Below are 15,728 nucleotides of genomic sequence, written 5' to 3'. Positions count from 1 at the left end.
AAGAAGCTTCATTCTCATCCAAATTCTTAGAGAGATCGACATCTGAGTCTAAATTCGATATCAATTTAGATATCTCTGCTCGCAAGTCTGAAGAAATGGAGTCAAAGGAAAGGACCCCTTTAGATGCAGGAGGGCTTGAGTCATAAATTGGCTCCTTATGTTGATTGTCGTCTATCATACTGCTCGTAAAGTAGACTTCTGAATCCTCAAGTGGAGGTTGTGGTGAAATTGCAACCTTCACAACAAGATCACCTTTTGATTTTGAACTTGTTGATCCACCTTTCCTCACATCTGAAATCTTTTCATCTACTTGTGACAATGATGACAAGCTTGACTCATCATTTATTTCCATATGAGTAGCAAACCCTCTTGTACTTGACAAGCTTGGTTCCGAATTTTCCACCTTGCCCAATTTTATCTCTAGTTCATTATGTTGAACATCCTTTTTTCCATCCTGTTCCATTATTTCCATCTGTACATCTTCAAAAGATTGACTTCCATGGCCAACAAGATCAAAAGCTTGGTAAATGTTGGAGATCACTTCTGCTTCTTTAGCAAAGTCTTGCTCACTGAACTTCTTGTCATCCATATCTGCTGCAGAACTCATTGATTCAGTATCATGACTAGAACTCAACTTCGAATCACTAACATTGCTTGATTGTCTTTGTAATGAGGAATAACTTGTTCCTTCTGGAGCTAACTGTTCTGGTACAAAAAAAGGTCTCCACTTAAACTCTTGCCTCTCTTGTTTGGCATCCCCTAAGCTCAACGGTCCCAAACTGAAGCTTTCATGCCTACGGAAGAACACTTCCTTGGGTTGAAATGTCATAAAGCGTTGTTGAAAACTGTCTCCCTTGACATGATCAAGTTTATTTTCATTTGACTCATAAGGAAGATGAAACGGGTTTTTTCTTGGCAACATAATCGATGGAGCAGAACCAGGAATTGGTGGTAACCCCATGCTATCATACGAACTATCATATTGAGGATCAAACGGGTTGTGCCTTATTGTCGATATTGGTGTAACATTAAAGGGATTTTCAGAACTATCTAAATCAATTAGATTATTCTCTGCTGATAAACTGAAGCTTTTTGTTGCTCTTCTCCTCGCAATAACAGTCTCTAAGCATTGGTTCCTTTCAAGCTCCAAATTCCCCAAATCCATGAGATTCTTTTGGTCATCCTCAGTCCAATTGATTGCAGATTCATCTTCCTTTCCACCATGTGTTTCTTCTTCATCGACATCATTATCATCAACCCCGTCCTCTTCTACTTCTCCATCATTGTTTCGAATATCCTCGTTCAACTCATTACTGCCATCATTACTTCTATCAAACACAAAGTCAGACTCATCGTTAGCAGGCTGTGGAGCTTCTAAGTCTAAAAGAGGGTGTAGCTCATCAAGGATCAGAAAAATGTCAGCCATTGATGCATCTGGTGATGAACTGTTTGCCCTCTCTGACCCGTAATCTGAAGCCTCGTCATCGTCATCGTCAGCATTATCATCACCACCACTAGGCTCCAAGTAATGATCACCCTTGTGAGCATCAACCGAATATCGGTTCTCATCTCCTACCTTTTGAACCATAGAATGCTGCTTCTCATCAATTCTCACTTTCCTTGTCATGCCTTCATGCCTCGCTTTCTCCTTTTCAACATTTAGCTGACTTTCCAAGTCCTTACTGTTTAATTCTCTCCCCATATCCCCAATCAATCTCTTTCCACTCAGAATGTTCTGCAAGCACTCATCAATAAGTGGCACATATCTAACTGAACCTTCATAATCATCAACCTCACTACTCTCTGCAGTGTCCTTAGACTTTCTTGAAAGCCTTTCAGCGGGAAACCTCCTATCTTTCTCAATAACAACAATGTCATCCCTCGAAACCCGAGTTCTAGGAGAAGCAAGGGCATGGCTAATCTTCTGTTCTTTCTCGATTTCAAGTATGTTCGACTGGCCAAAAATCAAAAGGGTCCCAAGAAGAACAACAGAGCAAACAAACACAGGGGATGCATACACCAACAGAGAAAACACAAAAGGAAATTCTCTGTATAGAAATAAGAAGAAAAGCAACATTCCCCCAAGAAATGGATGATTGCAAACTGATCTGTAACATGTTCTGATTGAAATGCTCATAGATTTTCGGATGTTAACTCTAATTTTTAACACTAATCCCATTATTGCTTCCTCTGGATTATAATTTTAAGCATCAATCTGCATGAATACGTATAATTAATCAGACAAACAGTCATATGGATACCCAATAAATCAAAATTAAAAGCAAAAAAATATGAAAAAATAACAGAACAAAAATCCCACCTCAGATGTTGAATCAAATGAAAATTCCAAGAAAATCAAATGAAGATCAACCCAATACCTGGAAGCAAGAAATGGAAATAAAGGTTGAGACTTTTGGAAAAAAAGAGGAAAAAATGGAAAAGAAAAGTGGCTAGAGAGAAAACAAAAGGACTCACCTAAAGAAGAAAACGGCAATGCCAATATCAAAGAAACCTGCATTTCGTTCTTGTTAGCCATGCAAGCATTCTCTGATTATGATTAATCAATTATATTTGAATTAAGAATGTTTGATGGGTAATGTGAGTGGAAGGGATGATCACAATGAATCTTGGACAAAGGGAATTCAATATCCTTTTTTTTTTCTCTCTTTTTTTCTTTTTTGTTTTGGGTTTGGTCGCAAGTTCAAAGTCTCACCACCTCAAACAACGGATGCTGCTTCACGTAAAAAGTGCTTTTTCAGACTCCAAATTGATATTGAACCTATGGGCTTTGACCAGGTTTTTGGGTCATTACGATAAACTTCGTCAATTTTTTCGTTTATAAAGTTGCATGTGATTTGCACGTGATTTTTTGGAATGAGTGCATATTGGTATTTCAGACATCACAATACCCTTTAATGCCAACAATGTAGCTCCATAAGCAACCTCCATTTGAGTTGCACTACTCATCGGCAGACCGAGTACCTTCTCTCTTATCTTCGTTCATTTCTCGTTCCCGGCACCACATCGGGCTGTGAACACTTGATCAACTTAAGTTGCTCCTAGATCGTTAGCCATAAACGTTTGCCTGTTTCATTTCACAAGTGAAGATTTCAATGTCATCAGCCTCTGAATTTGTTTATTATGTGTCTCGTATTTCCGTGGTGTTTGTTGATCAAGCTTAATTAGAGGGAAGGAAATCTCCGTACCTCTATACATGCAATGGAGTCAAGAACCCCATGCAAAAACTTCACCTCACTTTCTGGACGTGGATGTAACCTGCATAGAGAACAAAAACTAATCAACCGTTCAAAATACAAGAGTTTGTTTGTTCGCAAAGACGCATAGACGTGCGTAAATGCAAGTGTGTATGTGCCTTCATGTACAGTCACAAGTCGTCTCAAGATTATATTTTGAACTGCAAAACTAATCTATTAACTCCTAGAATAATAATCAAGGTTGAAAAAGTTGGAAAAGTTACATTTTTATTACTTGTCGAAAGTAAAAGATAAAAATACATGAGATGTGTTTTGAGCTACATTGTTTTCTTCAGGCAGATTATGCTTCTATAAAATGTTCATTGTAGTGTTAGATAACCAAGCTGTGGAACAGATCCTATGAATATTGTTAAGCACGACGACGCTTAAAATGTTAACATATATACCATGAGCGTGTCAACAAAGTAGTCAATTTTGTGTGTCCAAATAACATTTACTCAAAAATTTGAAGTTTGAGAAAAATGATCAACTACATAATACCATAAAAAGAGGGTACTTTCCCTTTCCCTCGGCATGAATAGTCCCTCGCTTGTCGATCAGCAACCTTGCTCTGCAAGTATCAAAGACCATTCCGAGATAAAGTCGTTCCTCTCCACCTGAAAAACGCACTTGGACATCTTGGCCACCATCTCGGTCTTCCTTGCTTGTTCTTCTCGCCATTACACAACCCATTTCTTGAAAAACTCCATCCGAGGACTGAACATCCCTGAAGCATCAAACACTTAACAGCTTGAATGTGATGCACAACTACTATAACTACTTGGTGTTGGTGATGAGAGAAAGACCATGTGTATGTGTACGTGTCGGGGATGGCGACCTTGGAAACATGAAGGAGGTTGCAGTTGCAGGATTGTAGAAAGAGGCCAGCAGCATACTCTTGCAATTGAGCTACTCTGTGCTTTTAGCTTTGCTGAGACAAGTGATGAGGGGAAGGAAGCAGCGGCCTTTCTAATTTCTATTGCCATTTCTATTTGGACCAAATCAACTGGGACTCACATGAACGAACTTGGGCCTACTTTTGGTCCCCTTTTTGGGCCTTTGGCTTTTCCTTATAGAAGTCAATTTTTTTTTTAACTCTTTAATAATATATAGTTTTGTCATAAGAAAAATAATATAGACACACCATTTTTTAGCATAACGTGAACAGAAACACAAAATATTGTTTCAATGTCAAGAAGTGAATTCCAATATATTACTCATTTAATTCAATTTAATTTGAATTAGGAACGATGGATTTTCATGAAGAAAATTTATACTTTCAATCCTCCCAGTTTTAGTAATTTTGAAAGGATAAATATTAACTCATCTATCACCTTCAAATTTGACAAAATTTTGAAAATTGACGATCCATTTTCTCCACGTCTTACATAAAATTTAGTAAATTATCTATTTCAATTCAATTATTAATGTCAAACGAGGCCAAAAAAATCCTCATGTGAGACATATCACACAACAAAAATATTGACCTTAAAGCACTACTTAAATTTTTGTTAAAAAAACCAAAATGAAAGGTCTTGGACTTATTGAGTACAATCATGTTGTTGTGCAGGATTGATGACATGACAAAAGGGGATTGGCTGATGGGATCTTCTTGTTTAAGCTTATATTCATCCGATTTAGATTTCATATTTTTATGCTGAAAAGTGAAAAAAAAAAAAAAGGAGAAGACATTTAATAAATAAATAAAACAATGGAAACTCCTAATGAATGGGGAGAGCTGTATTTGATTGGCATGGAACCCACATCCACACGGCAATCGTTGATGACAAAGTGGTCAAAAGGCCCCCATTGCACGTGAGTGTGCAAGCCTTTAAACGTCACGAAAAAAGTAGAGGGTGAGGGTGACAGCACAGCTTAGTTTAGCTAGCTTCTCTTCCTCCAGCTCGCTCCGGTCACTCAATTGAACCACCCAAACACAAGAACCAAAAGGTTTTGGAAATGCATTATTCATGCATTGTGCTATTTGTACATTTATTTTTACTTTTTAGATATTATTTTAATTTTTAATCGTCGAATCAAATGAATTGAAGATAATCAAATAAAATATCTTGTTAAAAGAGAGAGAAAGGAGAGGGAAATGATCAGAAGAGAGAGAGGAGAAAGGAGAGAGAAAAATCAGAACAGAGAGGCGAGGGAAAAAAATAGGAAGAATTAAGATAGAAAGAAAAGAGGGGAGATATGAGTTTAAAAACTAATTTTTTTGTGTTTTTCATAAGTAGACTAATTTTTCAAGTTGGTTTTGAGTTCATTTTTAAAAAATAGTCCTATCAAACCAGGATTATTGACTTGAGACTCAAAAATTGTTTTTGAGTTTAAAAAAAAAATCAGATTCAAGTTAAATACCAAACATATCTTAAATATTTTATTTAAATTCAATCATAATCTTTTTGTTTTTATGCCAATAGTTAAATAACAATCGAGGTTATCCATTGTGGAAATAGTGGAGCTACACTGGGCGCATTGAGTGCCTATGACTCCAACAAATCCAATGTAACCCTCTTGTTACTTTGTCTTGACCCCTATAAGACGTTCAATAAAAGCAATGTTTAGTAGGTGATTTTTAGCATTTTTGGCCCGCCTACTACACTCCAAGCTCTTCCTATATTAGTTGTTCTCCTCCTTGTAGCACACCACCACTTTATTCATGTATTTTCTTCTTCTCTCCTCTATCTCTCTTCCTCTCGAACTTAAATTAAATCTCAATTAAATGCAATACTCGAGCTAAAGAACATACAACTTGCTACACTTTTATTAAGGTCGTTTAAAATCAAGTTTCCCCTTTGATAAAAAAATTTCCCCCGTTCTTCTTTATTGTGTCGTGACTCATAGTCTTCTTTTGGCTATATAATATTAGTAGTTTTTCCCCATTTGTCTCTTGGTTTAATATGATGTTTCTGAATTATGATAACATATCAATGACAATTTGAATGAAAGTATGATCAATTTTTTAGAGCTTATATTATAATCCTATTATTTTAAAATCCTAACTCGTCAATGCGTGAAAGCAATAAGTAAATCAGTTGATTGGTGGTAAAATGTTAAAGTCTCTTATGTTACTTTCACTACAATTTTAAAGCTTATAATTGGTTCACAACTTTTAATCATGGAAGCATTTGTCTCTTGATAAGGCATTATGAGCTCGTTTGGTATTGCTGTGCTTTTTGAAAAAAATTGTTTTTGTTGTGCTATGAGAATAAACAGTTGTAAAAGTTGTTGAGTGTTTGGTAAACTTTCTTTTAAGTATGTTAAAAAGTGTCTGAGTTTTTGCTAAACTTTTATATAAATTGCTGTGAATATTTTAAATGACTGAAAATGAAATGGTATTTAATGTGATATAATAATTGTCAAAGAGAATAATGTAGGGGTAATGATTGTAATTTTGTAAAATATGAGAGGGTATATTTGCCATTTTGAAAATTTTATTAAATGGGCACTGATTACTATGCTTTGAAAAAAAACAATTTTTTTTTAAAGAATAGTAAACTCTGCTTCTGCTTTCTATGTTTTTCTACTATCTTGGCAGCATTTTTTTAATAAAAGCACTTTTTTGTTTTACCAAACATATTTGATGTTTCAAATTTTTTAATAAGTTGTTTTTTTTTTTTAAAGCACCACAATCCCAAACCGACACTATATTTCATCAAAACTCGGATTTGCATCATTGTTAGTAAAAGAGGTGAAAGACTTTTCTGGTATTGGCAAACAATATACTATTGATATGCTTTTATGTCTAAATATTTTTTTCTATTTAAACTCCCCACTCTATCTCAGTTTACCCTGAAATATTTTTTTTCTGGCACCTAAATTTAAAAATAAAAAAAATAAAAAAAAATGGAAAAAACCATGCATAACCCCTATAAGTGTGATACCCTGTCCTAAATTTTTACGTATTTGTATTATTAAATGTGTGAATTTACCAAATTGCCTTCGTGGCATGAATGTGACTTTCGTTGATCATCTCGTCATGATGCATATAACTAATTTTCTTAATTTATTCTTTTTGTACTCATCGCCAAGAACATTTGGGAGCAAGCAGATTTGAATTTAGAGCTAGAATGTAATTTTTATGAATTTCGAAACGTCGAGCGTACTTCAGTAATTTCACGTTTCGTCTTTAGTGGCCTTAATTTGTGAGCCACTGGGACCCACTTCTACACCTTTGTCCCCCGACTTCCCCTTCTTTCCCGTGTGACCCCTTAATCCCTTAAACTGTCATTTCTCTCTCTCTCTAAACTCTCACTTTTCTCATCTCTCTTTCATCTCTTTGTTCTCTTTGTCTCAACACTCCCCGAGGGCACACAACACACAACAACAACAAACAATGACAACACCCTCACCGTCAACCACCCTAGTTGTGAACCTAGAACGAAAAAGGAAACCCCTCAAACTCCCTCTCTTTTCCTTTGCACCGTCACTGTTCACCGAGCTTCTCCGACGAAGGTAAGCCTAAAACCTCATCCAAAACTTATAGATCATGCCTCGATGTATGTTTAGGAGTAGTTTTGAGAAGTTTTGGTAACCTTTGGATGTAGGAAACTCACAGGGAAAGCTTCCCCAGTTTTCTAACAAAGACAACCAATTTGCAACCATTTTTTGGCCAACTCCGGCCACTACTCGGTCTCAAATTGGTATAAATCTCTTCTCCTTGTGTCAAGCTTCATTTTGGCTTTTTGAAACATCAAAAATGGTTGAGAAACGAGCTCGGGAAGTTGAGCCCAGAAACAGGCTAACCTCAGGCCTCGTGAGGAAGGCGAGTAGGACTATACTCGCCAGCGAGTGAGGATGCGCGTGGTGTAGCGATGGCCAACATGTGGAGCACACACGCCTCCCTGGAGGTACCGTGGAAAGCAACGCAAGCGATTTTTTTGGCCAACTTTCCGGCGACCCATCTCGACGCATAGGGGAACCCGAGGTCATTCCTTAGGTTTTTTGATGTCCTGAATTCGAATACGACGTCCATTTTCTCAAATTCAATCCTCTTGTTAGGGTTTACTAATTAGTCATCTTTTGTGCATAGGTGTGTCATTAGAGCTAATCTCGTTCTCCCTATTGTTGAATGACACTTTGCTAACGGAGTAACTGTGAGTGGACCCTTTCCAAAATGCATGATTTTATTACTAGAAATGCATACATGAAAAACATGATTTTATGAAACATTTATGAGTTATCGGATTTACGCTTTGTGAAATATTATGCTTTATCGAATTTACGTTTACTGAAATATTTATGAACATGGATTTATGTTTGAGCTATTGAGCTCCAATGATATATATATATATATTGAATAGATGTTCATGATTTTCTGTGCTTACTTAACGGGTGTTCATACAATGTGCCTTTCGAGGGGGAGTGATGAATATGCCTTCGGGCGACGATGCATGTGCGTCCGAGTAATTATGATACCACTACTAAGACCATTTCCAACTCTGGCCTAAAACCTATAATTCCCCTCCCCCCCCCCCAAAACCCAACCCAACCCATGGCCTAAAACTAACCTAAAAACTAAAACTCATCCAGGGGCTAAATACCGGCCCAAGTTTAGGCCACAAATTGGAGTGGACCCTAACCGGTGCGATTGAAACCAGGGCTGTGAAGCCCAAACGCGAGTAGGACTTGCTCCACACGCAGATGCGCCAGAGACTCAGTCGAGGCGGACCCCACCCATGTGGGCATGTCCCCGAGCTGTCAGCAGCTGTCTGTAGTCGTTAGGCTACCTTTTTCAATCCAATGGCTGTGTTAATTGGACCATTGGTTAATCCAACGGTCCACGTGAAAATGTTTTTTTTTTAGTTTTATATTTCTATATTTATTGAATCCAACGGCTTAGATCGAATATAATCAAATCTAACGGTAAAAAAAAAAGATCTAACGGTCCAAATTTAAATCCAATGGCTAAAATTATTTTAAAAAATTCACCCAAAAACTCTATAAATACCTATGTATTTGTTCAAACATCCACACAAAACTCATTTTTCTCCTACAGTTCTTCCAATTTTTCTTTACAGTTCTTCCAATTTTTCTTTCTACCATTTCTTCTCATTTCCAAATTTTTCAAGATGGCAAAAGAGCATGCTAGAGGTCCAAATCCACCACCAAGTCAAGATGGTGGATATCATTATTAAGTTTATGTAGTTTATGAGTTTTCGATTGTATTAAGTTTATGTGGTTTATTAAATGTCGTTTGTATTAAGTTTATGTGGTTTATCATGATTTTCATGTATTGTTTTAGTGATTTTTCAAAATTTATCAAAATTTAAATATTGTTAGGCTAAAATTTTATGCCAGAATGGTTGGAGTAGAAAAGCTATTTCTGGGCTAAAACCTAAATTTTCTGGGCTAAATATTTTTAGATTTTAGGTTAGGGTTGGAGATGGTCTAAACACACTATATATGATATATGTTTTATGAAAGTTTTATGGCTTGTTAGGGTTTTCAGAAAACCTATTACTTATTATGCTATATGAGTTTTTCTAAAAATGGGGGTTAGTACATTTGAAGGGTAATTGCTTTTAGTATTATTTTATATTAAACTTGGTCCACTCATGTTTTGTTTTGCACCCCCTTCAGGCAATGACGGATCCAAAAAAAAATTGTTTGGGAGGTCACGTGATTTACAAACATTTTTTCAACAAAAAATAGCCGTAAAAAATAAATCATAACTCCATCATTCATAATTCATAAATAAACAACATTACAAACTACAAGTGTTCATTATAAGCGACAATTGTTCACAACAAGGTTTCATATTTTGAAAATATCATATTATAGCTTTATAATTATTATTATTTAACTTTACTACTATTAATGGAAGGGAAAGAGATTCGAAATTCTTACAATAATTTCATTATTAATACAATGAATATTAGAATTTTATAGATCGTGAATTTGGGTTGTGAAGAGATAGAAATTCAGATTTTAAAGATTTGGATTTGTATATGTCTAGATTAATTAGAAGCTTAAGTTTTTTTTTTTATGTGGCTAGGTCTTTTTTTAAAAAAAATATATCAAATGACTTGGTTTTGCTTCAAAAGCAAACTTCCAAATGAGGGCCAGTGCATCAAAGTGAATAGTGTTTGGTAGGAAGTGGCAGCTTTGGACTTGAGAGTAGCAATATTCTAGCTCGAGGCATCAAACATGTATCTCCTTGTTATCCACTTCTCTTTAGGAAATTTTTTGGCGGATTGAGGCAAGTTCGAGAAATCCTAGAGGTGGAAAAACAGAGGTTGCAGCACCAAACTATGTTGTAGTACATAGTAGTATCATTGAAGCCAAGGGCACGATGCAGCCTTCACCCATGTTGTACATAATGCCTACCCTTCCTTGCCTTGCCCATTCATTGAGGCATTTCATCGAGCAGCTGGAGGGTATATCTCAAGGAAAACTCTAAATATCAAGGGGGCATCATATAGGTCTTCCATGGAGGTATGCCAAAGTTGGGAGGGTGAGTTGACTCCTCATGACCCTTAGTGGATCCGCCATTGCCTTCAGGACCTAGGAACAAGGCATACGATCTGAGCTTCAAGGCATTTGCATATCAATGACTTTGTATCTTTCCCTCTGCGTAGGGCATTTCTTGTAATCACACTTTTTAACATCCCTTTCACTTGTTTTTCGAATTAGTAGTATGCTCTGAACATGTGCATGCATTATCACTTTTTAAACATTGGCAGTTGAATATGTTTCTTCAATCAGTGATCAGTACCTTATTATTATTATTATTTCGTTAAGGTGTGTATTTTGATTTTACCTTGTGTGGTTGGGCGCGAAATTTATATGCATGTTTTACATGTTCTCGGCATATGCATTAATTAAGTGGCTTGCATCATCCTTGGGTGTCGGCTAACACGTGCCCATCCCGTTGTCCTTCGAACACCGTGATCGGGACGTGTCAGTGAGACCATGATTTTCTAAGGCCAGAGTAAACTGTACAAAAGGATCAATGATGCCACCATCATCCTTTGTTCCAAAAAGGTAGGCGAAGTCCCCCAACTTTGCCAAGATTAACTAGTCTTATTATGCAAGACATGGAAGACAAATGGTAGACCGTGCTTCTACTTTTCTATGTTTTTCACTGTCATTAACATCATTCTTTTAATAAAAGCTTTCTTTTTTTTTTTGTTTTGTTTTACCACACATATTTGATGTTCCAGATTTTTTTAATAAGTTATTTTTTTTGCTTTAATAGCACCACCATCCTAAACCAACCCTATATTTCATCAAAACTTGGATCTGCAGCATTGTTAGTAAAAGAGGTGAAAGACTTTTCTGGTATTGGCAAATAATATATTATTGATATGCTTTTATGGCTAAATATTTAGAGTTTTTGGATTTAAACTCCCCATTCTATCTAAGTTTACCCCAAAATATTTTCTAGCACCTAAATTTCAAAAGGAAAAAAACCTAAAAAAAACCACGCATAATTGCTGGAAGACAATGATTTTCCAAGGCCAGAGTCCGTTGCACAAAATGATCAATGATGCAACCATCATCCTTGTTCCATAAAGGTAGGCGAAGTCCACCGACTTCGCCGAGGTTGACTATTCTTGTTCTGCAAGATTCAGAAAACAAATTACCCTGTTTTTCCTCCCACCTCCCTCTCTTCCACATTTTTCTCCCATTGGTCTTTCTCTCCTCTCCTAAACTTCCAACTCGTCAAAAACAAATTACTACTCTCGCAAAAAAAAAAAAAAAAGTCTGTTTCTCTCACCCATTGAGTGTGTGGCATTTGCTAGTAAATAACAATCATTACCATATATTTAAGATTGAGTAGCCTATTATTATAGTGGTAGATTTGTCCACCAATAAAATATAAAAATGATTTATTTTCTTAAATGCTTAAACATTGTCTATAACCTAATAAAGGGAAACGATTTTCACACACTCTTGTTTAATTTTAATTATTGATTACTTATTCACTATGATGACCTTAAATAATGAGATGTGTTTGATAAACTAAAAAAATAGTGTGAAAATCACATTTCTACATAAACAATCGATACGACATAATTTTTGTACTCCAACTACAATTTTTTGTTAGATTTGTCGACCATGATTGGTGTTGGTCAGAGAAAAATGCATCATTGTAGAACAAGTCTGATTTTTGTTATTTAACTAATTTCACCACTCAGTTGTTTTCTTTAGTGTTGCAACTTTGGCAGTGGTTGGCATGACTTTTGTGGTGGTAACTACAGCAGACACTGTTTTCTGTGGTTGGAGATTATGGATTTAGGTTTTCATTTTTGCTTATTTAATTGAGCTGGGCTTTTATGTATTTGGTTCCCTTTAATATATTTAGGTTATTTTGTTTTCCTCTGTGTTGGCCTATAACCTTGCTTCGATTTGATGAAGTTTACATTTCAGATCCAAAAAAAAAAAAAAAAAAAAACTAATTTAATGCATAAAGAAGAGGAAAATAATAGAGGACGACATTAAAAATCTATTATCTTGTTTTTAAGGCATTGTTGAAGAGCACAAGTACATGCACCGAAACACGTTGGGATGATATGAGATGCTCTCGTTCTACCTAAATTCCCCGCAACTAATTTTTTGAACCATTTCTTCGTTGTAAATGAGAGGTTTTAAATTTAATTCTCGTCAAAGAAGAATTTAAACCATGTTATTATTAGTTCCTTGTGAAGCTGAGTCCACTCTTCCACCCCCTTAGTATAAGTACGATTGTTTGTTAAAAAAAATCATCACAAGTTTTAACTTTCATGGAGTACTAGCCTCTCGCCACACACACGTGGCAATTTGCTCGTTTACAATTATTTTTTTCTTTTTTTGTAATTTTTTTCTTTTATTTTTGTTTTAAATAATTTTTTTTTTTTACAAAATTAGAAGAAGAAAACCGCCCACTACTGCACTACATGGGTAGTTTATTCTATTAGTTTGAAATTTTAGAAATTAAACTGTTTTATTATAAAATCCTAATTAGAAAAGGGTATTTTTGGAATTACGTACGATTCACCTTTTTGGCCTTTAACTTCATATATATATAGATAGATACTAGAACTCCATTAAATGGAACTAGCTGGATAGTCAATTTAACATTAATTAATTTTAAATTTATATTTAAATTTCTGTGCATGCATATTTGTTGGAGACAAATACGGCAATACATTAGTTACAACCACTTGCATTTAACCATATAATTTAGCAAAAATCAGTACACCATAATACCGATGAAATTAATTAAATGGAGAAGATTAGGCGTTGATCCATGTTAGTTCAACAACCTGAAATAACTTGTAACCTCATGTATTAATATTTTGTTCGAAGAGAGACAATAAACATAAAAGGATTGTGCTAACATCAACCTACAAATGACTTCAAACGTCTTACACATCATTTGTTTGTACAAACTTCACACAATGTCATAATAATTGACTCTTGCAGCGAACAATCATTAAAGGCTATAATAACCACAAACACTTAGCATGTTGTACAAGCTAGCACAATTCCATCTAAAGATACAAAAAATATTTACTTTTTCCACAAGTAACGCAAAGCTAAAAACTTACATAACGACATGAAAGTTGAGAACTCACAGGGTAACAAAAATTTAAAGACTCACAAGTGCATGTAAATTTGCCGTGTGAAATCCCGTCCCCAGAATTTCATTATTTATTTTACGTACTTCGTATCTGTTAGATTTTATTAACTACATTTTTGTTAATATTATAATTTAATTATTTAGTTACAAAGTTTGGTTTTTTATAATTAATTAAAAAAAAAAGAAAAAGAAAGACTAGAATCTGCCATATGGTAGTGGGAGAGAGAGGGAGAAAAGGAGAGAAAGGAGGGAGAGAGAGGGACCAATCAGAAAGGAGGGAAATGAGGGGAAGGAGGAACCAGCCAACCTGGACCCCCCTTCGACCTGAGTGACCCGACCCAGTCCTGCCATCTGACGAATCACGGTGTTTCTCCAATGAATCACGGAGAACCACCACCACCAATTAACTCGGCGCCGTCCCAACTTCCATCCCACCCAAACTTGACGACTTTGGTCGTGATTTCACCACAAACGAACGTAATCTTCTTTAGCACATCAACCTACAAATGATTTCAAACGTCTTACTCATCATTTATTTGTACAAACTTCACACAATGTCATAATAATTGACTCTTGCAGCGAACAATCATTAACGGCTATAATAACGACAAACACTTAGCATGTTGTACAAGCTAGCACAATTCCATCTAAAGATACAAAAAATATTTACTTTTTCCACAAGTAATGCAAAGCTAAAAACTTACATAATGACATGAAAGTTGAGAACTCACAGGGTAACAAAAATTTAAAGACTCACAAGTTCATGTAAATTTGCTGTGTGAAATCCCGTCCTTAGAATTTCATTATTTATTTTATGTACTTCGTATTTGTTAGATTTTATTAACTACATTTTTGTTAATATTATAATTTAATTGTTTAGTTACAAAGTTTGGTTTTTCATAATTAGTTAAAAAAAAAGAAGAAGAAAGAGTAGAATCTGCCAGATGGCAGTGGGAGAGAAGGAGAAAGGAAGAGAAAGGAGGGAGAGAGAAGGACCAATCAGAAAGGAGAGAAAGAAGGGGAGGGAAGAACCAGCCAACCTAGACCCTCCCTTGGACCTGAGTGACCCGACCCAATCCTGCCATTTGATGAATCAGCACATTTCTCCGATGAATCACGGAGAACCACCACCACCACCAATTAACTCAGTACCGTCCCAACTTCCATCCCACCCAAACTTGACGACTTTGGTCGTGATTTCACAACAAACGAACGTAATCTTCTCCGACACATCAACCTACAAATGATTTCAAACGTCTTACTCATCATTTATTTGCACAAACTTCACACAATGTCATAATAATTGACTTTTGCAACGAACAATCATTAACGGCTATAATAACGACAAACGCTTAGCATGTTGTACAAGCTAGCACAATTCCATCCAAAGATACAAAAAATATTTACTTTTTCCACAAGTAACGCAAAGCTAAAAACTTACATAATGACATGAAAGTTGAGAACTCACAGGGTAACAAAAATTTAAAGACTCACAAGTGCATGTAAATTTGCAATGTGAAATCCCGTCCCCAGAATTTCGTTATTTATTTTACGTACTTCGTATCTGTTAGATTTTATTAACTACATTTTTGTTAATATTAGAATATAATTATTTAGTTACAAAGTTTGGTTTTTCATAATTAGTTAAAACAAAAGAAAAGAAAAAAAAAAACTAGAATCTGCCATATGGCAGTGGAAGAGAGGGAGAAAATGAGAGAAAGGAGGGAGAGAGAGGGACCAATCAGAAAGGAGGGAAATGAGGGGAATGAGGAACCAGCTAACCTAGACCCCCTTCAACCCGAGTGACCTGACCTGGTCCTGCCAGAAATTCTGACGCATTTAACGACGTTTCTCCAACGAATCACGGGGAACCACCACCACCAATTAACTCGGCGCCGTCC

This window comes from the organism of the source record quoted next, unplaced genomic scaffold (assembly GCF_019419815.1).
Source record: "Pyrus x bretschneideri cultivar Hongxiangsu unplaced genomic scaffold, Pyrus_bretschneideri_v1 Contig85, whole genome shotgun sequence".
Classification (NCBI taxonomy): Eukaryota; Viridiplantae; Streptophyta; class Magnoliopsida; order Rosales; family Rosaceae; genus Pyrus; species Pyrus x bretschneideri.
The sequence above is the reverse complement of the archived record's forward strand: the minus strand, read 5'-3'. Positions refer to the sequence as shown.